Source organism: Daphnia pulex, chromosome 10, assembly GCF_021134715.1.
Source record: "Daphnia pulex isolate KAP4 chromosome 10, ASM2113471v1".
Lineage (NCBI taxonomy): Eukaryota > Metazoa > Arthropoda > Branchiopoda > Diplostraca > Daphniidae > Daphnia > Daphnia pulex.
In genome coordinates this window covers 2120301-2145006 of record NC_060026.1, presented here as the reverse complement: position 1 = coordinate 2145006, position 24706 = coordinate 2120301, and the positions used below count along the sequence as shown (strand labels likewise).

Below are 24706 nucleotides of genomic sequence, written 5' to 3'. Positions count from 1 at the left end.
TCAAATCAAATTCCTTTCAAAGAACATCGCCCATATCACACACAAGCTGAATATTCGATAAGAAAAAATCACGGCACTTAACATCTGAAACTAAAGAACTGTTTAATTGGCTATGATGTTCGTTATTAACGTTGATTAAACCTTTCAAATAAAAACTATTTACATTAATTGGTTACTAGACAGGTTGAGTGAGAAGACAATGCACATAATGCATTATGTTAGACGTTGTACAGAAGATAACAAAGTGTCTTCTTGGCTCTCTTACTCATTTAACCATAGCATGAATCAAGTTAAACTCAATCTCCTTTTTAATCACAACGTAATTGCCAATCCTCTACGCAAATACCTCCCTCCTGCTCAGTGCTAATTGAAATGCACGGCGTTAATTACCTTCGCAATTATTTCATAAACTCAGGGCACTATCGTAACTTCGACGTGCTCATTAAGTTGAACACCAAAATGTCAATAACGTTAACTGTAAAAGCACAAACACCGTTCAAATTGATTGGATTCACAAAAATAAATATTTTAACTATCCTCGGGCGATTACTTAGATTTGCTACACCCTAGAAAGATGCATTTTGCTATCAAAGTAAACAGTTACGGCACTTGAACTTGAAGGCCGAGTCCAACGCTAAAAATAGACTGAACAAAGAAATTGACCTAAAATTGAATGATGGAAATGACCCTGATAAAAATACCTGTCAAAGGCATCATTAAAAATATGGACAAGAAATCGTGTCTTTTTAACTGTCTGCATAAAAACGCATAAAAAAAAACTTTTTCCCACCAACTTTTGACGGCGGTATCAAATCCACAAGATAGATTGGCAAATTATCTGACTTGTGCATAGACATTTTGTTTCGCAATCGTCTTGAACAACAGGCTAGGAGATGTGATAGAACAGTCCCGGACACACAACAACGAACAGTTTTGCGGTATAAAACAAGCCTGATGTGGAGTCGCTCTGCAAATGAGTTATTTTCTTATTTTCATTAACCCTGATTGAGATAGCAGAAAACGGCAAGAGAAAACTTGCAGTCTCTAAGGAATAATCGAATAATCGTAAGCCTTAACGTTTCATAACCAACGCCACCAAACAGTTAAAAAAAAAGAAAGAATAGAGAGATGTGTGTCCTACCTTCAAGCCCGAGAAATCCACAGCCAGGCATCCACAAGTGCTTTATCCTCTCAGTAATGTTGACGCCAGGCAGGACAGGAAAAGGGGGTCATCGTGAAGATGCACTGGCCTTTCACATGGGTGTACACTGTACACGAGGACAGAGTTTTTCCCATTAAACTTGGGGCTGCTTATCTGAAAAAATAAATAAAATATGAGTTAGGAAAAAAATATTTCAGAGGCAGTAAGTAAGGAAAAGTTAGAAAGAAGACAGTGGCCCCTTAGTGTTAAAATCAGTAGGAGGTGTCAGAATCAGGTTAGCGTGTAATTTTAGTTTCAAGCACCATTATAATATAAAGCAAGTCACGACACAGGTTAACAAAAGTAACCAATACCATAACCCAATTGATGATGCTGAGATTGTTGCAGACAGACTGACAGTATCAGAACTTGCACATCTTGTAGTTACGATGGCTGGCTCAGGCCTGAAATCTGCACAAAAGGTAAAGGTTACATGGCGTAAACACAACTCTGACATGCATTGACAACGGGCATACATGATAAATGCTAGTCTCTGTAATCAGGCACCAACATTTCACTAATTTTGAACTGGTTTAACTCTTCAGCATAACAGTATAAGCTCCCAAAATAATTCCATTGGCATTCTTAGTTTTAATTACCTGAGCAACAGCATGGAGTGGAGAGCATGGGGAGTCACGACATCAAATATGTTCACACGACGACGACTGTTATTTCTCTCTGATTTGGTTTCTCTTGCAGCCAGTTCCTGATCAATGATCCGTTCAGTTTTCTACAATAAAAAAAATGTTTGAAAATTGAAACTTCGTCTTTGCATTTTGGAAACTAAAAAGTGAGAATGAGAACAAAAGGAAAGCAGCAGACGACACAAATATTCCAATAAACCACGCTAAGATAATAAGATCGCTAAGATATCGATATTTAAAAAACCGCCCTCCCTCCAACACCCACCACCCGCCAAAATCGAAAGTCAACCTCTTCCCTAAAACCAAACCAAAAAAGAAAACAAAACATTAGAAGTGGTTTGATCGCCATTATTTTAATGGACATATCTGGATCTTTAGAATCAAATAAATAATTAAGCCATTTTTAAATATCCATAATTCACAGTATCAATATATATAAATTTAGGGTGGAGTAATAAGGAAATCCGTCAATTGTATCAGTTTCATTGTTAATAAAACAGCTTTGTTCACGAATTGGAAATGAAATGACTGAGTAGCATTACTTGTTCCTACCTTAAAACAGCAGTTGCGAATTAGTTGATTAGTCTATTCCGAACGGTCATCTTTACGCCCTGACAAGTTTGCAACTTGCAGTACCAGCAGGCAGCAGCTGTGCACTTTTGTGCAGGCACGGTATTCACGGGAGTCGCTTGCGAGTTTATCTGAAAAGTAAATTATTCCGTTAGTAGTGTGGCGAGATGAATACATGAATTTTAATTATTGTCACAATACGTGACAGAAATGACTCCTTTTAATGCATCTGCCATTTATTTATGGCGTCATTTTTGTAGCCAGCGATTACGCCTTCACATTTGTCATTATCACCTGAAGACGCTTATATCAGACATTAAAATTTCTCAGATTTTTAACAGCCCTATTCACTTCTCACATGTTTCCGACTTCTTCTAGAAATTTCCAAATCTAGAATGACTGACGTTAAAAACCTACCAACAGGAAGTTAACTTCAGTGGGTGTGAGAGAAGGGAAAGACATTTAAATTGTGCCCCAGCACAGAATATAAATAGCCTCTCAGTAACAAAGGCGAAGGAAGCATAAGTGACCAACTGAGAAGACCCGAAAGACCAATAAGCAATTGCGAATATTACGAATAAAAATCAGAAGATTATCAAGGCATTAGACCAGTGAATGTTCACGCATCAAATCTGTAAAACGATACAAGCATCGGCGAATAAATATGACGATAGGAAAATATGGAAAAAATTACACTAAACAACACGCTCCTTTGGTCAAGATTTAACTTCGTTCAACATTTCTCAAACAAGTCGAGTGTCAAAATCGGCGATTCAATCAGCCATCTTCAAACCGAGGAATAAAAATATAACAAACTCGAGACAAATCGTGGCCTTGACAAGTTGCAATCATGTCCCATAAATCCCAAATGTTCAATAATGACAATTATTTTAGCGCTGATGTTAATAGGGGGAGAGAAGCAGCTGTGGACGTGGGCGTATTGTATTGGATAGCGTATTCGCACACCGAAAGTCGCTAGCGAGTTCATCTCAAAAATGTACATTACTCAATGGGTTGTTTCGCGAAACAATTGAATGAACTACATCGATTATATAACACGTGACGGACATAATTCTTCTAAATGAATTTGCCCAACAATTATGACGTCATTTTCAAGCATGCGATTGAGCTATCACATCACTCATCTTCATAATGCAACGCCTATAACACGCAATAAAATTTATCAATTTATTTATCACCTTTCGCCTGAATCCCTGACCTAGAAGAAATTTCAGACAGAAAGAAATTCTAAAAATAAACGGGAAGTCGCATCATTTCCGAACTTTTAGATTTCAAAGGAAGTGAACAGGAGAAAACCTTAAATAACTGTGCTCTATCACAGAATATCAAGTGTATCGGTAGCTAAAGCGGCGGAAGCAAAAATGACGAATTGAAAATCACTGCGTCACCAGAAAGCAACTGAGAATATAACGAGAAAACAACAAAAAATTGTGAAATGAATTTAGCCGGTGAATGTTCACGCATTGAATCTGGAAATAGCTATTAGCATCGGCGATTACGATGTCGATATTACACAACAGTTTGGAGATTATCAGCCTAACCGGCCCGCTCCTGTTGCCACTTCGTTCGTGCCACTCCAACTTCGTTCAACATTTTTTTGCGTGACCGGAAGATAGAAATGGCATAAAATTTTAGACTGCTTGATTAAAAAAATAAATACAAAGCAAACAAGATAAAACAACTTTAGTTCAATTACTGTATATGATCAAAATTCCCTTCCTAATATATAAAAAAGGGCGGGCACCAATACAGTAAAATCATTTCTCCGTTACATTTAGTGTAAATAACAATCTTTCCCTTATTAATATGGCGATGAATTTTCAAGAGCTTTATTGTTTGTGACTAAATGTTTTATTTAATTTTTTACTTTTAACGAAATGGATACCATGTTTGCCGTTCTGTACAAGACAGCAGTTGCACGACTTCATAAGTTGAAACAACACACTAAAGCCCTTGAAATATTTGTTAATAATTTTTATTCTTTACAGATTTTCTTGCAGTCTCATTGGAATACCAATTTGTTTGGGCCAATCAAAGGCCCAACCTACCAAAAGTCACTTTTGAATTGCTCATTAAGGTTGGCATCACAATCCGGACAAGAAATCATGTCTTGTTAACTGTCTCAGCGCAGAATAAAAACTTCTCTCACTAATTGTAGACGGTGGTATGAAATTCAGAGGATAGACGTTGGCATATAAATGGTAATTAACTGATGTCGATCTTTTTATTCGCAATCGTTAACGGACACCTTGATCCCTGTAGTTCAAAAACGGAAAGAGCATTTGAGATAAGACAATGCGGTGACTGCTAATTTTACTCAATTTTTTTCACGAAGTCAAAGAAAAAAACAATAAGTTCTGAGTGCATTTTTTTTACGTAGTCTCCAAACAAGGTTTATCAGTAGTCAGTGCCATGTTCAAACGGAACGATACGGGTCTAGGATTCTCCCGAAACGCTACAACGTGTCTAACATTCTAAATGAACATATTTTCACTTGAACACTAACGTCCATCACGCACATCGCATCCAGTTTCCGCAATCAAAATTTCACGTTCGAAAAAAATTTAACGAAGAAGAGAATGGTAATTTCTTTGATGCACTTCAGACAGAAAGAGTCGGGAAACTCGAAAAAAAAGTAGAAAGTCAGGAGAGAAGGATCGAGTATAAATTGTTACGCAATGTCCATCAACAGAACATCTTAGAAATGCCAATAATTCTGCTAATTGAATTAGCATATCAAGTTAAGTAAACCTTAGTTGCCCAACCGGGGCGTCGTGTAAAATGTCTTAAATGTCTTAAAATTCTTAAAATAACTTAAAATGAAAAGCCCGCTGACGTATAAATGTGCGCAAGATTAACCTGGGAAAGAAAACATCAATTCTGGCCAACGATGTAAACGCTAGCTAAAGCCCAAATCGGCGAAGGAATACGCAGTTCTATAGCGATCAAGCAAAAACTTTTAAACATAATAAAACGAACCAGATTTCCATGGGAGAATTTCAAACTACAAATAAAAATACAAAAATGCACGTTTCAGAGTTTCAACTATCAACCTCGTTTTAATAAATTGTGGCTGCTTTCTTGATTTAGAGTAACCAAGGATCTAAATTCGTTCTTTGAGATGGGAAAGTTGGCATGAAATAGTCGATTCCCACGGTGGACACACAAACAAGTGAGGTGACTCAATTCTTTGATGTTGTTACCGGTTATCAACTTATAGCAACCGAGTTTCATTTAAAGAAGAAAAAAACATTGATGTTATACGAAATACCGCTACTTCTGTGGGTGGTATATATCTCCAAGTGCAAATTTAATTTCAAACCCCGTTACACGTAGTATGGCAAGGTTCAAGGCTCCAACTTTGTGTTTCTGGTCGTTACTGTAATGTTCATCGTCAGAAAAGAAATTATCACGATAAACTTGTATCGTGCGTTTGCAAAAGACACATTTTCCCGCTTGGGCGTTTGAATTCATTTCCAGGAAATGGGCGCCAAAATTGACACGCATCCAAGTGAATCAGACTGTGCAATGGATCAAAACAGTAACTGGTGCGTACGAATCAAACTCAAAGCGTTTCTTTACAAATGAAAAGGAAAAAATTGATGTAGACTAATTTATCATCTTAAGTACACATATCTATTGTCGTCACGGATTTTCCCAGTGCCGCCAGCCACCCCTCCCACCCTCAATTAATACGCAGTTGATTCAGACATTAGAAATGGCTCTCTGGGTGTTTCAGATTTTTCCGGATTTTTCGATGCTTCATCTGTTCGGTGTTTTTATATAATCTTCCGTGAAAGCGGCTTTAACGGCATTCGAGCCCCAAGGGGAATAATTTCGGTCTTGCCAATAAATTCAAAACGGATTGATGGCGGTTCCTCCAGTTAAAACGATTTCAGCAGATTCCTATTCCTTTCAAAGAACCCCAACCGTACCACACACAAGCTGATAATTCCATTGTAAAAAATCACGGACCCAAACAATTCAACACACGACAGTTTACGAGAATTTTTGTAGTTCGTACTGAAGTATTCATTTAGGCTCAAAACCTATTATACCATGCTCAAAATATTCACATTGTCCAAGTTAAAAGTTGCAGACTAACTGAGGGTAGAAAAAGACAGGAAAACGACAATCGTACTCCGACAACCAACGCCACCAAAAAGTAAAAAAAAAAAGGAATAGAGACATTAGTCCTACCTTTCAGCCCAGGAAATCTAAAGCCAGCCAGAGTTATTGAGTGAGAACAGAGTTTTTCCAATTAAACTTGGAGCTGTTTATCTAAGCAAAAATAAAAAATAAATGTGTTACGAAAAAAAATTGCAGACAAAAAATAAGGATACTCAAACAAAAGACAGTGGGTTACACCTCTTTGTTCAAATCGGAATTACTTAAGGTTTATGTGTAATACCCATTTGTTTTCAGGCACCATTAAAATATGCGGCAGTTCACAGGTTAATAAAAGTAACCAATGCCATAATCCAATTTATGATGCTGAGATTGTTGGTAACGACAGCTCAGTATCAGAACTTGCACTTCTTGTGGTTACAATGGCTGGCTCAGGCCTGAAATCTGTAAAAAAAAAAGGTAAAGGTTACATAGAGTAATACAGTAAACCAAATGTCCCAAGCATTGACAACGGGCATACATGATAAATGCTAGTCTCTGTAGTTAGGCACCAGGCACCAACATTTCACATATCTGCGAGCAAATTTGGAACTTATTAAACTCTTCTGCATAAAATTAAAAATTATAAACTCCCAAAATCATTCCATTGGCATTTTTAGTTATAATTACCTGAGCAACAGCATGGATGGAGGGCATGGAGAGTCACACCAAAGAAGTTCACACATTTGATTTTGTTCGGCTATTTCTCTCTGATTTCTCTTGCAAGCCAGTTCTAGACCAGTGATCTGTTCAGTTTTCTATAATAAAAAAAATTTGAAAACTGAAACTTCTTCTTTGCATTTTGGAAACTGAAAAGTGAGAATGAGAACAAAAGGAAAGCAGCAGACGACACAAATATTCCAATAAACCACGCTAAGATCGCTAAGATATCGATATTAAAAAACCGCCCTCCCTCCAACTCCCATCACCCGCCAAAATCAAAGAAAGTCAACCCCTTCCCTAAAACCAAACAAAACAAAAAAATTAGCTAAGCGGTTTGATTGCCAGCTTTTTAACAGAAATATATCGCGGAATAAATGAATGAACTTCATAGATTGACACACAACGAGGCAGATATGATTATTTTAAATGTATTGGCCCAACATTTGTGACGTCATTGTCAAGCCAGCGATTGAGAGATCATGTCTCTCATCTTGTATAATCAGACGCCTGTAACATCAAGTTAAATTTATTTTTTAGATAACAACTTCATACCATCACCATTTCCAGCAACCGATAATTGCAAAGGAAATTATTAAAAATGATGTTTTAGATCAGTGAGACATCATTAGATTTTCGACGATGAAAAAAGGCATGAGGAGATCGTAATAAATCGTGCTTAAGCACAGAATATTAAATCTATCTCTAGCAAAGGCGGCGGAAGCAAAAAATACTAATCGAGAATGCATGAAACACCAGCAAGCTACTATGAAAGTTGCGAATAAACAAGAGACGATTGTCAATTGCAATTAACAAATTAATGTTCACTCAATAAATCTGGAATAAGTCATAAGCATCAGCTATTATTATAACGAATTGACGATACAGAACAATTTGAGGATAATCACACTAAACGGGCCGCTCCCGTTGCAGCGATCCATGAAATCTCATTTTTTGTTTGTTAAACCGGAAGTGAATAACAATCTTTCCCTTATTATTATACCGACGAATTTTCACGAGCTTTATCTATTGTCAAATGTTTTCAGGATTTGTTAATTTTAGAGCATTTGCATAGCTTTCGCACCAATCTGTTCAAATCAACTGTTACGCAACATCATTAGTTAGTACTACACACTAGAGACCTAGAAATATTTGTTATTTTTCAATTATTCTACAGATTTCCTTGTTGGACTCATGGACAACTCGTGGACAACACACACATCTAACAAGCAAAAAAAACCGGAAATCTATTCCAATTATTTAAAAAGGAATTCCTGAACTCCAGACAAGAAATCATGTCTAATTAACTGTTTCTGAGCAGAATAAAAACTTTCTCAGACTACCTGATGACGTTGGTATTAAATCCGCAAGATAGCCACGTGAATATTTGACAAACTTCAACTGGTGTAGATATTGTAATTGACAATCGCTACGAGCCTAATTGATCTCCGTAGTTCAGAAAGAGAAAAGCTGAAAAGGGCATTTTCGTCAAGCCAAAGCGATTACCGATAGATTTATTCAATTTTCTTCACGAAGTCGCAGAAAAAAAAAGAAAAGTTCTGAGGGGAATTTTTTTTTCTCAGATGTCCTCAAACAAGGTCATGATCGTCAGGATACTCCCGAAACGCGGTAACACGCATTTTCAACATAATTCGCATACAGCAATTGCCGCAATCCAAATTTCACGTTCAAGCAAATAAAACGGAGTACAGAAATGAACTTGCTATAAAGTAGATATGGTAATTGTTTTAATTGCAAGTAAGAAAGGAACAGTCGGGAAAAATTGATAAAAAAGTAGAGGATTGAGAAAGAAGGAAATGAATGTCCATCCACAGAACATCTTCAAACTGCCGATAATTTAGCTAATTGAATTGGCATATCAATTTAAGTAAATTTCAAGTGCCCAACCGGGACGTGTCGTGTTTAATGTCCCGAACGAATAACAGGCTGGGAGATATAAGAGTACAATCACGGGATTTCAACGAGTTGAAACACAGAGCAAAGGCGAGTTAGGGGTAAAATGGCAGATAAACGATGGTCTGCTAATTCGGTGCTGATTGCAACTCACTAACATTCCATCCACTATTCCAATTTCAGCAGGACTAAGCGATTCGACTTTTCTCAAAATTTAGATGGAGGATTGTGCTGACGGGACATTTTCAATATAATCAGCCAATTTCAATTCCTTCCAAAGAGCACCACCCACATCACACACAATCTAATTATTCCATAATAAAAAAATCACAGATCTAAATAATTCGATTCATGACACGCGAAAGTTGACGAGACTTTTCGTAGTTGATAATGATGTAAAAATAAGGCTAAATGATTCACATTTTCTAATTCCGGAAGTACTGAGGATAGATTGAAGGAACAACGACAGAATCACTAAATTAATCAAGGAATCCAAGCTAAGATTCCTCAAGATAATTATTTAGGTGAACACCGGATTCCTCCAACACATCAACACTCAATTTGTATATAGGCTACAAATCAATCTCCCTTACAAGCAACGCGTCGTTACTAACCCCCTGTGTGAATACTTCCTTCCTGCTGAGCGCTATTTAAGACGACTGGTGTTAGTTAACTTCACAATTATTTCATCAACCTAGTGCACCATTATCAGTACGACGTGCTCACTTATTTAAACATCAAAATGTGATTGTAATTAACAGTAGTTGCACAATACCGTTCCGATTGACTCGATAGAAGATAGAAGACGATTGAATTGATATAAACTTTTCGAATAAATTTTTTAACCATCCCTCGGGCCGATTACAGGTCTTTATTCCTCCCCAAGAAGATGCTTAAAGAAGCGGGAGCGGGAAGACGTAACGGGAAGACTCTTGACGTAAAAATGTGCGCAAGATTGCCCTCGGGTGATAATCTATTCTGATGATCTCTCCTCTATGGAGATGGCACTTACGTGGCACTGCGCTATGGCAATTAACAAAGCGCAGATATATACGGATATGGGATAAGGTGTAATATAAGAAGGCATGTGAACGCATTTTAACGGATAGCGCAACCGCAAACGAAAGTCGCTAGCGAGTTTCATACCAGGAACTAACCATTCCGCGGAATAAATAAATGAACTTCATAGACTGTTACACAACGCAACAGGTAAAATTCCACTTGATGCATTGGCCCAACAATTATGACGTCATTTGCAAGCCAGCTATTGAGGGATCATATCTCTCATCTTCAAAATGAAAACGCGTATAACATGCAATTGGTTTTATCAATTATATCGGCTCCTACATCGCTGACCTCGTGTTATTTCGGAAGTCCTAAAAGTCTTCAGAAATCCCGGGTATTCGAATCGTTTCCAGATTACGACAGTGTATCTGGAAATCGGTAGGAGAATATATCAAATTACTGAGCTGTATCACAGAATATTAAGTGTATCGGTAGCAAAAGCGTCGAAAGCAAAAATGACGAATTGAAAATCCCTGAACTAGCCGGAACCACATGCATATACTACGAGTATACAACAGAAAATGGTCAAATGAATGAAACCAGTGAATGTTCACACATCTAATCTGGAATACGCTACCAGCATCGGCGACTATAGATATGACAATAGAACAATTGGGGGAAATGACACTTATAAAAGCTCGTCCATGCAGGCCGTTGCCATAATTCAACTTCGTTGAACATTTCCCAAAAATTTTTTGGGCTACAGGTGTTAAAATCGATTCGATCAGCCAAGAATAAAAAGATAAAAATTCCAGACCAAAAGCCTGCCGTGCCCATCACCCGCCACGGTCAACCGAGTCAAGTACCACTGTAAGAAAAACAACTAACACGTTGGAGCTGCATTTTAAAACTTAGAAAAATGAAACCGCAGAAAAACACACCAGCTGGCTTCTGCACACCTGACAAGTGACAACTGAGAACTGACTGTAATGCGTCATTTCTGGTAGATTATATACTTTTTTGTGACGTAATAAAGAGAGGAAGAGTAAGGACAAATCGAGAAAAAGAATAGTATGATTGGGGGAGGGGGTGAGGGTTAGGAAAGAAGAATAAAACCGCCCCTTTCTCTTGGCAGAAAACAAAATGTCGTCCGCACTGAACCAATATTTATTTAAAAAAAAAGGTTTCCACGTGTCACGGCATTTCGAGTACCACTTCTTTTCAAATTTGGGTACGCTCATCTGTTTGGCGCTTTATATAACCTTTCCTGAAAGCGGCTTTAGCGACATTTGAGCCCCGAGGGAAAAACCATTTCGGTCCCGCCAATAAATTCAAAACGGATTGATGGCAGTCTCAAGCAAAAATAGGATCAGCAGATTCCGATTCCTTTCAAAGAACACCACTTTATGACACACAAGCTGAATATTCCATAATAAAAAATCACGAATCTAAAAAATGCAATTCATGACACAAGACAGTTTACGAGAATTTTCGTAGTCTATACTGATGTTGCAATAAGGATAAAAAATTTATATTGTCCAATGCAGACTAACTAAGAGAGTGGAGAGACAGGAAAATGACATACTAACTATAAATGATCTAGTAGAATGTCAATACCCCTCAAGATCATCAGCTCAGTGCAGTCTTGATTCCTTATTATCTCCATCAGAACAGAACAAAAAACAATCTTCTTTACAAGCGCCGCATCAATACTAACCCTCTGTGTGAATACCTCCTTCCTACTAAGCAATAATTTAGACGACTGGTGTTACGTGACTTTACAATTATTACACCAACATAGTGCACCATTATAAGTACGAATTGCTCGTTGACTTAAAGAACAGTAGAAGCACAATATCGTTCAGGTTGACTGAATTTAGAATTGATAGCAGAATAAGTTTTAAATCCTACTCTCGGGACGATTACAAAACTGTGCCACCCTAGGAAGATGATTTTGCCATCAAATTGAAAAGGGTTCGGCACTTGCAGGCCGAGTCAAAAGCAAAAAAAAAAGGTTTAACATCAGAGAGAATTGAACTAAAATTGGGAAGAAATAATGACGTAAAAATGTGCGCGAATCTCATTTCATGTTCAGACAAACTTAGTTTCTATCAAGGTGAATTCTCAAACTTAGTGTATCGTGGCGAAATTGTTATGTTCATCGTTAAAAATAGATTGGCACAATACATTTGTATTGCCCGGTTGAAAATTAAGCATTTTCACTCTAGGGCGTTTTAATTTCATTTGCAGGAAAAAATGCGCAACACAAACCAATCCGCGTTTTTTAAGTAAAATTTCAGGCCTACAAGCGTCAAACTAATAAGAAAGGTAAAAGGGAGAAAAATAATACTGATGCATGTACGAATCACTTCGCTTCTTCGGCAAATAGATTTATTTAAATTTTAATTGTGAGCTTAATTATTTTAAAAAGTATAGACTACTGTTTTCCCAATACCGACCCCCCCTCCAACCTCAATTAATACGCAGTTGATTCATTTCAAACAGAAGCAATAAATTCTCCTATAAATTAATTTCACGAAATACTGCGTTTTTAACTGTTGAACTTTAAATATAGCATCACAGTGATAATTAGCATGAATCACACAATAACATTTATTTAACCAGTTACACCCAAATCATTCCATAGAGTGAGTCTGGTGTATCACACACGCGACAGGGAAATCTACCTACATATTCTGAACTCGATTGATATTTGAAATTAGACGTGACTATAACTAGTCACCAATATCAGGTAATCCAAAAGACGTTTGTCATCGTACATTAGACGTTTCCAATCCCCAGGAAGTCGAAATCATTGGGAGTCCAATGTACGAAAACCACTCTAATGGATACATCCGGATCATATCTAATTTGTTAAAAAATATCAAGCCATATTTAAATATCTCCCTATTAACATGTTTAGCACAAAAGTCAATCTGCATTAACAGATTTAAATCGCGTCAAGTAATGAAGTAAGGAAAATGGTCAATTGCATCGAATTCTTTGTAAAGAAAACATCATTGTTCACGATTTAGAAATGACTGAGTAGTGAGTAGCACTAATTATCACCAAGTGAAAACAACAACCAAGAATGATTTGATTAGGATATGATCGGTCATTTTAACGCCCTGACAAGTTTGCAACTTCACGTACCAGAGACGCTACAGAGTTCATCTAAAAAATCAATTATTTCGTTAGCAGTGTGGCGAGATGAAAACATGAACTTTAATTATTGTCACACAACGTGACAGAAATGATTTCTCTAAATGCATCTGTCATACATTTATGGCGTCATTTTCGAGCCAGCGATTGCGCAATCACATCTGCCATCATCACCTGCAGACGACTATGTCAAATATTTAAATTCCTCAGTTACGATTAATACTTCGTAATCCCTTTAAACACCTTGAAGTGCAATCGATGGGAACTATGAAAGACTTCCGTCGAAAAGGCCTTCATGTGTGAAGTCCAAAAAATTGATGAAAATACTGATTGGACAGGGAAACGTTTCATTTTTACTGGGCTCCAGCACAGAATATTAGTAATTTTTCACCAGCAGACTCGATGGAAGCGAAAATGACAAACTGAGAACTTCCACATCACCAAAAAGCAATTGCAAATATTGCGGATAAATAACAGATGATGTCTATTGCATAAAACCAGTGAATGTTCACGCGTTGAATCTGGAGTACGCTACAAGCATTGGCGTCCGGCGACTAAATAAACGATCAAACAATTCGGGGAAATAAATCTTAACAGCTCGCCGTGTTGCCAAGAATAAACTTTGTTCAACATTTCTGAACTAAGAGGATTTTGGGGCTACAAGTGTAGCAACGGACGGTTCAATCAGCCATCTTCACATCAAAGAATAAAAAGATAACAAACTCGAGACTATAATCGTGACCTTGAAAGTTATAATCATGTCTCTTAACCCAAATGTTCAATAGTGGCAATTAGCAAAGCGCAGATATATACGGATAGGGGGGAAAGAAAGCATATGTGGACTCATTCTTTCCGATTGCGCAACTGCACACGAAGGTCGCTACTCGCTAGCGAGTTACATCCTATAAGAATTCATTATTCCGTTTGTAGATTCGCGGAATAAATGAATGAACTTCATAGACTGTTACACAACGTGACGGATAAAATTCCTTTAAAAGCATTTGCCCAACATTGTCAGCACGTCAATTTCAAGCCAGCAGTTGAGTTATCACATTTGCCATCTTCACAATGTAAACGCCTATAACACGCAATTAATAACATCAATTATTCTAACTCATCCTAGCCCTCGCAATTCGCTCTCAAAAATTTTTGGGAGATCCGGTAATCGTAGAAGAGGATTCCAAAGCAATTGAGAGTTACCAGTCACAACTGGGTAGGTGAAATTCTTAAATAACTGTACTTCGGCACGGAAAATTAAATCTTTGGGTAGCAAAGGCGGCGGAAGCAAAAACGACGAATTGTGAATCTCTGAACCAGTAGAAAGCAAATGCAAATACTACGAGTAAACAACAGAAAATTGTCAAATGAATTTAACCAGTGAGTGTTCAAGCAATGAATCTGGAATAAGTCACAAGCATCAGCGATCACTGTGATGATACAAAAAATTTGGATCATCACACTTTAACGGCCCGCCCTCGCCCGCCCTCTCCCGCCCTCTGCCACGATCCAACATCAAACGAGGTGTGTCAGTCTCACGTTTAAACTGAGCGATAAAAGTCTAGGATATTCACGAAACGCTACAACGTGTCTAACATTCGAAATGCAAATCTTTTCTCGTGAAAACTGAACACCAGCGTAGAGTCACTGCTGTCGGCATTTTTAACAAAATTCGCATACAGTTGCCGCAAACGAAATTTCACGTCCAGGAAAATCAAATGGAGTAGAAAAATGAATACGGTGGAAGTGGTAAATTTTGTGATGCAATAAAGAAAAGAAGTGTCGGGAAAGATCGACATCAAAGAAAAGTAGAAAGTTGGGAGGAGGGATCAAGAAAATTGTTACGCAAAATCGTTAGTTACGTCCATCAATCTAAAATTTTCAAACTGCCAAAAATTTTGACAATTTAATTGGCATATTAATTATGTAAACCTCAGACTACCAACTGGCGCCGTGTGTTCCCAACGAAGGACAGGCTAGGAGATGTGATAGAACAGTCCCGGACACACAACAACGAACGGTTTTGCGGTATAAAACAAGCCTAATGTGGACGAGTCGCTCTACAAATGAATTATTTAATTAACCCTGATTGAGATAAGAAACGGCATGAGAAAATGACAGTCAACCGTCTAGCTCAGGAATAATAGCACTCCGTAACGTTTCATAACCAACGCCACCAAACAGTCATGAAAAGGAAAAATAGAGACGTGTGTCCTACCTTCAAGCCCGGGAAATCCACAGCCAGGCATCCACAAGTGATTCATCCTCAGAAAAGTTGACGCCAGGCAGGACAGGAAAAGGGGGTCATCGTGAATATACACTCGCCTTCCCATTGGGTGAACACGAGGACAGAGTTTTTCCAATCAATCTTGGGGCTGCTTTAATATCTGAAAAAAATTAAAATGAGTTACGAAAAAAAAATACTTCAGAGGCAACAAGTAAACAATAATTAGAAAAAAGACAATGTGTAACCCAGTATTGTTAAAATCAAGATTACTTAAGGCTTATGTGTAATACCATTTTAGTTTCAGGCACCATTAAAATATACGGCAAGTCACAGGTTAACAAAAGTAACCTATACCATTACCCATTTAATGATGCTGAGATCGTTGGTGTGGTGATGATAGGTCTGCATCAAAACTTGCACATGCTTGCCCATCTTCTGGTTACGATGGCTGGCTCAGGCCTGAAATCTGCAAAAAAGGTAAAGGTTACATGGAGCAAACAAACTCTGCCATAAATGCTAGCCACTGTAGTCAGTTAACAAAATTTCAAAAATTTGAAACAGCTTCTGAGATAAACTCCCAAAATCATTTCATTTGTACATGCTTAGTTTTATTTACCTGAGAAACAGCATGGAGTGGAGAGCAACGACAGACGACACCAAACTTCACACGACGACCATCATTTGATTTTGTTCTGCTATTTCTTTTGCAGCCAATTACACGTTTTCACACTAGTTATTTAATTCGTTGACTTTTCGTTCTGTTTTCTATAACAAAAAAATTCTGAAACTTCGTTTTTTTTTCCGAAACTGTGAAACAAAGCGAAAGCAGACGACACAACTATTCTAAATAAACCACGCTAAGATGGCTTAGATATCGATATTTAAAATCCAACCACCCGCCAAAATCAAATAAAATCAACCCCTTCCCTAAAACCAAACCAAAAAAAAAAAGATAAAAGCGGTTCGATCGCCAACATCTTAATACAAATATCTAGATCTCTAATAATATTAATAATCAAATAAATATCAAGCCATTGTTAGATATCTACCTATCAAAATATATGTTTAGGAGGAAGTAATAAGGAAAACCGTTAATTGCATCAGTTTCATTGTCAATAGAATATCATTGTTCACGAATTGGAAATGATTGACTAGCACTACTTGTTCCTACCTTAAAGCAGCAGTCACGAATTATTTGATTGGGCTATTCCGATCAGTCATCTTTACGCCTTGACAAGTTTGCAACTTCACGTACCGGCAGCTGTGCAGGCACAAAACTCACGGAGAGACGGCAGCGAGTTCATCTGAAAAACAAAAAAGAAACAACAAAAACAATTGATTTATTGTAGTGTCGCGAGATAAATCCATGAACTTTATTTATTGACACACAACGTTACAGAAATTATTTCTCTACATGCATCAGTCCAACATTTACGAAAAGTAATTCAAGTTCCTGCGATTGCGCCTTCACATCTGTCATCATCACCTGCAAACGATTACATCACACAATTAAATCTCTCAATTTTAACAGTTCCATTTCCTCATTAATCAGTTAATCACTGAGGTTATCTCTAAGTGTCTTCCATCAAACATTTAAACCGCTTTGAACGACAACATTCATCAGCAGGAAGCGCCAGGAAGTAAACTAGAGTGTACCGTCAATGGGTGTGATGGAAGGAAATACATTTTTACTGTGCTCCAGCACAGAATATTAATAGCCTTTCGGTAAGACAGGAGAAGGCAGCATAAGTGACAAACTGAGGATACCCGAAAGACCAAAAGCAATTGAGAATATTGTGAATAAACATCAAAAGATTTTCAATTGCATTTAACCAGTGAATGTTCACGCGTCCAATCTGGAATACGCTACATTCGCTACAAGCATCGGCGGCTACATATGACAATAGTATAAATTCGGGGTAATCATACTAAATCTCACCATAATTCAACTTCGTTCAGCATATCTGCATTTCTCAAAAATGATTTTTTTGGGATACAAGTGTAGCAATGGACGGTTCAATCAGCCATCTTTACACCGAAGAATAAAAATATACCAAACTCGAGACCAATCGTGGCCTTGACAAGTTGCAATCATGTCCCAGAAGGCCATAACCCAAATGTTCAATGGTGGCAATTACCATAGCGCACATAAATACGGATAGGGGGAAAGAAAGCAGCTGTAAACTTTTTATAAAGTTTATTGCGCAACCACATACGAGGGTCGCGGTCGCTACGGTAGCGAGTTTCATCCTAAGAATTCATTATTCCTTTGGTACTTTCGCCGAATAAATAAACGAACTTCATAGACTTTTACACAACGTGACAGATATAATTCCTCCTAATGCATTGGCCCAACATCATGACGTCATTTACAAGCCAGCGGTTGAGCGATCACATCTCTCATCTTCTTAAAAAAAACGCCAATAACGGCAATTGATTTTATCCATTATTCCGACTAATCCTAGCCGTCACCGGTCCTTCTCTTCTTCGAATTCCATTTCTTATATCGAAGAAGAAAACTTCCGAAAAACAAATACCCCAAAAAAACTACGAGTAGTCTATTGAATTTTTGTTTTTGGGGTTCAAGTGGGCAAGTGGGCAGGAGAGAATCTTATTTAACTGTGCTTCAGCACAGAATGTTAAACCTTTGGCTAGCAAACGCAATGGAAGCAAGAATAACAAAGTAAGAATCCCTGAACCAGTAGAGAGCAGCTGCAAAGGTAGCGAACAAAAAACAGATTATTATCAATTGCATTTAACCAATAAATGTTCACGCATTAAATCTGGAATAAGTCAAAAGTATCGGATATTACTATGACGATATAAAACAAATTGGGATCATCACACTTAACGGCCCGCCCTCACCCGCCCTCCGCCACGATCCAACTTCGTTCAACATTTTTCATATCACCAGAAAGTAAAAGAACATAAAATACCGCCCAATATTTTAAAACTGATAGATGCAAAAATCAAATAAAACATACTCCAGTTTGATTATATAAAAATAAGAATTCCCTTCCCGATTAGCGATTACAAAATGCGGGCGGCCAGTAGAGTAAAAGATTTCTCAAAAAAAAAAAGTCAATTATTTCGTTAGTAGTGTCGCGAGATGAATCTATGAACTTTGATTATTGTCACACAACGTGACAGATATGATTTCTCTAAATGGGTCTGTCATGCAGTTATGGTGTCATTTTCAAGCCAGCTATTGCACCTTCACATCTACCATCATCGTCTGCAGACGCCTACTTCAGACAAATTAATTTCGAGGTTCTTTAAGTTCTTTTAACTCCCTATTCTCTTCCATCACCTCAAAAAGGAAGCTCGAAAACGATCAAAGACTTCAGTCGAAGATATTTTGGAGCGTGATGTCAAATAGTGTATCAAGGAAATTGATTGAACGGGAGTGAATTACATTTTAACTGTGTTCCAACACAGAATATTAATAATCTTCCGGTAACATAGTCAATTATAACAAAAATAACAAACTGAGAACACCCAAATCACCAGAAAATAATTGCAAATATTACGGATAAAAACAGATGATTGTGAATTGCAATTAACTGATGAATGTTCACGTATCAAATCTGGCATCAGCGACTAGATAGACGATAAAACAATTCGGGGAAATAACACTAAACAGCTCGTCCTTGATGTCATGATTCAACTTCGTTCATTATTTCTCAATAGTGCTTGAGCTTCGATAGTGTTAAAATCGGCGATTTGATCAGCCATCTTTAGACCGCAGAATCAAAAGATCACAACTTTCAGGCCAATCGTGGCCTTGACAAGTTGCAATCATGTCCCGTATTAACCCAAATGTTCAATAATTATTTTAGCGCTGATTGTTGATATGAATAGGGGGAAAGAAGTCAAAGAACGCAGCTATGGACGCATTGCATCAGATTGCATAACCTCACCCAAGTCACTAGCGAGTTCATTCCAAGAATAAATTATTCCGTTGTTAGTTTCGCGAAACGAACTAATTCAATGTTCGAATGAACTTCATAAATCGACAGACAACGAGATAGATATGATTACTTTCAATGCGTTGGCCTAACATTTCTGACGTTATATTCAAGCCAGCGGTTAAGAGATCCCATCTCTCATCTTTACAAAGCAAACGCTCATAACATGCTATTAAATTTCTCCATTATTCTAACTCATCCTTGCCCTCACCATTCTCCACTATCGTCCACCTCAAGAAAATCCGGATATTGAAGATATGGGTGTGAAGTCCGATATGTAATCGACTTCAAAATCTGGGCAGGAGAACATCTTAATTAACTGTGATTCAGAACAGAATATAAAATCTTTCGGTTGCAAAGGCGGTGGAAGCCAAAATGACGAATTGGAAATCCCTGAATCACCAGTAAGCATATGAAAATACTACGAGTAAACAACAGAAAATTGTCAAATGAATTTAACCAGTGAATGTTCACGCATCAAATCGGGAATATACAGAAGCATCGGCTATTACTATGACGAGATAGAACAATTTGGGGATAATCACACTTAACGGGCCGCTCCTGTTGCCACGATCCAACGTCGTTCAACATTTTTTTGTGTAACCGGAAGGTAGAAATGGCACAGACTTTTAAACTGTTTAAACAAAAGAAAATAATAATACAAATTTTAAAAATCTTCATTTCGATTGCATAATCAAGATACCATTCCTTATTATTTGCGGGCGCCGGTGCAGTAAAAAGATTTCACCGTTATATTTGGTGTAAATAACAATCTTTCTTTAATTAATGTGACGTCGAATTTTCAAGAGCTTTTTTATTTGTGACCAAAAGTTTTATAGAATTTATCATTTGCGCATTGGATGTACAATTTTTACCGTTCTGTTTAAATCAGATGTTGCGCAACATCATCAATAGGAACCCCACATTACAGAACTTTAAAGATTTGTTAGATTTTAAATTCTTTACACAGATTATCTTGCTGTCCTTTGGAATCAGACCCACGGACTTTGCATGATGTGGAACTTGTTCTGGACTTCCACTTACAACCATAAGTTGGGAGGGGGTTCTCACAATCCGGACAAGATATCGTGTCTCGTTAACTGTCTCTGCGCAGAATAAAAACTTTGCCTCACTAAGTATTGACGGTGGTATTCAATTCAAATAATAGACGTTGGCATATATTAGGTAATTAACCGATGTCGATATTTTGTTTCGCAATCGATAACAAACACCTTGATCCCCGCAGTTCAGTAACAAAAAAGAGAAGTTTCGATAAGACAAACCGGTTCCTGCTGGGTTCATTCAACTGTCTTCACGAAGTCGCAGAAACAGACAAGAAGTTCTGAGTGAAATAATTTTTTCTCACATGTCCCCATACGAGGGTTGTCAGTGTCATGTTAAAACGGAACGATACGAATTCTAGAATACTCCCGAAACGCTACTACAACGTGTCTAGCATTCTAAACGCATATTTTATCACATGAGCACTGAGCAGGTCCATGCCGCACGTCGCATCCAGTTGCCGCAATCAAAATTTCACGTTCGAAAAAACTAAACGGAGAAGAGAAACGAACTTGCTGCAAGGTGGACGTGGAAAATTTGTGTGATGCAATACAGAAAGGAAGAGTCGGGAAATTCGAAAAATTTTGAAAGTCAGGAGAGAAGCATATTGTTACGCAATGCCCATCAACATCTAACATCTTCGAACTGCCGATAATTTAGCTTATCGAATTGGCTTACCAAACTAAGTCAACCACAGTTGCCCAACCAGGGCGTCGTGCTAAAATGTCCCGAACGAAACCCAAGCTGCGAGGTAAGAAACGACAACGAAAGTTTTTCAACGAGCTGGAACATCGAGCAATTTACCGCAATTTACGGAAATGGCAGATAAATGGTGGTCTGTTAATTGGGTGCTGAGTAAAGCAATAACTTTCGACCCACTAATCAAATTTCACCGGGACGAAGCGATTCTACTTTGATTGAAATGCTCGTTCAAATGTATAGGGAGGACAGAGCTGACAATGGCTAAACAAATCAAATCAACTTAAAATCAACTTACCGGAGGGCGGAGGCCAAACAATTTACAGGTCACGGTAAATTCGAAACTAATCGACACGCCGGCGATATATCCAAATTGTGTTACGCGAAAACTTAGACAGTACAATACCAAAGAAAGAAAAACAACTAACACTTTCGAGCAAAATTTTAAAACTTAGAAAATAAAGCCACAGAAAACCGAACCTGCTGCACACCTGGCAAGTGACAACTAAGAACTGACTGAAATGCGTCATTTCTGGTGGGTTCGATACCTTTTTGTGACGCAATAAAGAGAGGAAGAGTAAAGGAAAAATCGAGAGAAAGAAAAGTAGGATTAAGGGAGGGGGGAATAAGGAAAGAAGAATAAATCCGCCCCTTTCTCTTGGAAGACAACAAAAATTTTTTGATATATTTTTTTAAAGAGGTTTCCACGTGCCACGGCATTTCTATTACAACTTTCCCTCAAACTTGTACGGTGCTCATCTGTTCTTGCCTCTTGGACGTGAAAGCAACTTTAGCGGCCTTTAAGCCCCGAGGTAAAAACAGTCCCGCCAATGATTCAAAATGGATTGATGGTAGTATTTTAAAACAAACAAAAACAGGATTAATTAGTTAGTGAATCAAATCAAATTCCTTTCAAGGAACACCATCCATATCACACACAAGCTGAATATTCGATAGTAAAAATCACGGCACTTAACATCTGAAACTAAAGAACAGGTTAATTGGCTGTGATGTTCGTTATAAATGTTGATTTAACCTTTTCAAATATAAATAATTAACATTGATTAGTTACCAGACAGGTTGAGTGAGAGAAGAAACAATGCACAACGCATTAAATTTGTCGTTGATCACAAGATACCAAACACCAACTTTCTTCTTGCCTGTTTACTCTCTTACTCATTTAACCATGGTATGAATCAAATTAAACTCAATCTCCTTTTTAATCACAGCGTAATTGACAATCCTCTGCGCAAATACCTCCCTCCTGCTAAGCGCTAATTGAAATGCACGGCGTTAATTATCTTCGCAATTATTTCATAAACTCAGGGCACTATCGTAACTACGACGTGCTCATTGAGTTGAACACCAAAATGTCAATAACGTTAACTGTAAAAGCACGAACACCGTTCAAATTGATTGGATTCACAATTGATAATCGGAAAAATAATTTATTTTAACTATCCTCGGGCGATTACTTAGATTTGCTACACCCCAGAAAGATGCATTTTGCTATCAAAGTAAACAGTTACGGCACTTGAACTTGATGGCCGAGTCCAACGCTAAAAATAGACTAAACAAAGAAATTGACCTAAAATTGAGGATAACTCTGACGTAAAAAAAAATGTGCGCAAGATTGCCCTCGGGTGAAAATCAGTTCTGGCTTACGAACTAGCGCTTGTTAAATAAAAGCTCGAATTGCCGAAGGAACCCAAAAAAAAAGTTTAAACCATGTTCCATAACCTGGATGTTCAATAGCCAACTGTGGACGCATTGAATCGGATTGCACAACCTCACCCAAGTCGGGAGCGAGTTAACCCCAAGAATTAATAATTCCGTTTGTAGATTCGCGTTATAAATGAATGAACTTCATTGATTGACACTCACCGCGACAAATATGATTACTTTTGCACGCTTTGGACCAGAATTGCGACGACATGTTCAAGCCAGCGGTTGGGCGATCGCGTCTCTAATCTTCTTAGAGCAAACGCCTGTAAGACTCATTAGTTTTGCCAATTATTTAACTTCCCCTCACCGTTAGTTGCTCGCCCGGTCGCCCATCTCCAAGGTTTGTGTACGATACGGTTAAGAGAATATGGGCACTAGGTAATGCACAACTTCTTGAAGTGGGCAGGAGGAAACCGTAATCAAAACTGACTCAGCACAGAATATTAAATCTTACGTTAGCAAAGTCGTTGGAGAGCAAAATGACGAATTGAGAATCCTTAAATCACCAGTAAGCAATTGCGAGGAATGCGAATAAACAACAGATGATTGTTAATTACAATCAACTAATAAATGTTCACGCATCCAATCTGGAATAAGTCACAATCATCGGCTATTGCTATGACAATATAGAAAATTTGGAGATAATCACACTTAACGACCCGCAAACATTTTTCATGTAATGGGAAGGTAAAAAGCGGAAAAAATTGCAAAAATTTTAAACTGCTTGATACAAAAAAACAAAAACTTAAAAAAAACTCGTAAAAATATGAATTCCTCCCTGATCACAAAAATGCGGGCGGCCAGTGCAGTAAAAGATTTCTCCATTATGTTCGGTGTAAATAACAATCTTTCCCTTATTTGGCATGGAATTTTCACATCCGTACCCCAAATCGCTTGTTGTCACCGTTTTCCCAGTGCCACCCCTCCCAACCTCCCGCCCTCAATTAATACGCAGTTGATTCAAACTGTAGTTATTAATTCTCCTTTACATTAATTTTAAAAGTTATTTCATTAATAAATTGGTGAACTTTAAATCAAGCACTTCAGTGTTGAATAATTCGAATCAAAAAATAACTTGTATACTGCCAGTTACACCCAGATCATCCCATAGAGTAAGTCTGGTGTACCAATTACCCGACAGAGAAAACTACCTAGATATTCTGGACTTAGTTGCAAGGTTAATCAGAGTATCCAGCAGATTCCAAAAGACATCTGTCAGCTGAGGTTGCCAATCCTGAACAGGTGAATGGGGAAGTACAACGTACATATTTACGAAGTATCTGGAGCTCTATAATTTATAAATAATTATCAAGCCGCCTTTAAATATCTCCCCATCAATATCTTAAGCGCGAAAGTATATATGCAATAACAGATATGAATCGCGTCAAATAAAGAAATAAGGAAAACGGTCGATTGCATCGGATTCATTGTCAATAGAACATCATTGTTCACGATTTAGAAATGAGTGAGAAGCACTAATGATTCCTACCTTAAAATAGTTCAGCCAGTATATTATTTGATTAGATTACGATCAGTCATCTTTATGCCTTGACAAGTTTGCAACTGCAAGTACCAGCAGCTGTGCAGGCACGGTACTCACGAGGGACGCTTGTGAGTTGAAAAGTCAATTATTTCGTTAGTAGTGTTGCGAGATAAATCTATGAACTTTGATTATTGTCACACA

The 24706-nt window shown here is 37.7% G+C and overlaps 1 protein-coding gene across 1 annotated transcript in view; it reads right to left on the bottom strand.

Annotated features, from left to right (window-relative positions):
• LOC124206263 (vascular endothelial growth factor receptor 1-like) overlaps positions 1-24706 on the bottom strand; it is a 58343-nt gene that overhangs the window by 5653 nt on the left and 27984 nt on the right. Inside the window, exons 32-43 of the mRNA XM_046603981.1 lie at positions 16740-16872; positions 16185-16333; positions 15929-16034; positions 15560-15728; positions 7234-7361; positions 7085-7137; positions 6828-7008; positions 6637-6717; positions 2398-2546; positions 1801-1931; positions 1516-1612; positions 1142-1315 (exon numbers count right to left, since the gene is read on the bottom strand). The gene's annotated coding sequence lies outside the window, so the exon portion shown is untranslated. The remainder of the gene's footprint in view (positions 1-1141; positions 1316-1515; positions 1613-1800; positions 1932-2397; positions 2547-6636; positions 6718-6827; positions 7009-7084; positions 7138-7233; positions 7362-15559; positions 15729-15928; positions 16035-16184; positions 16334-16739; positions 16873-24706) is intronic.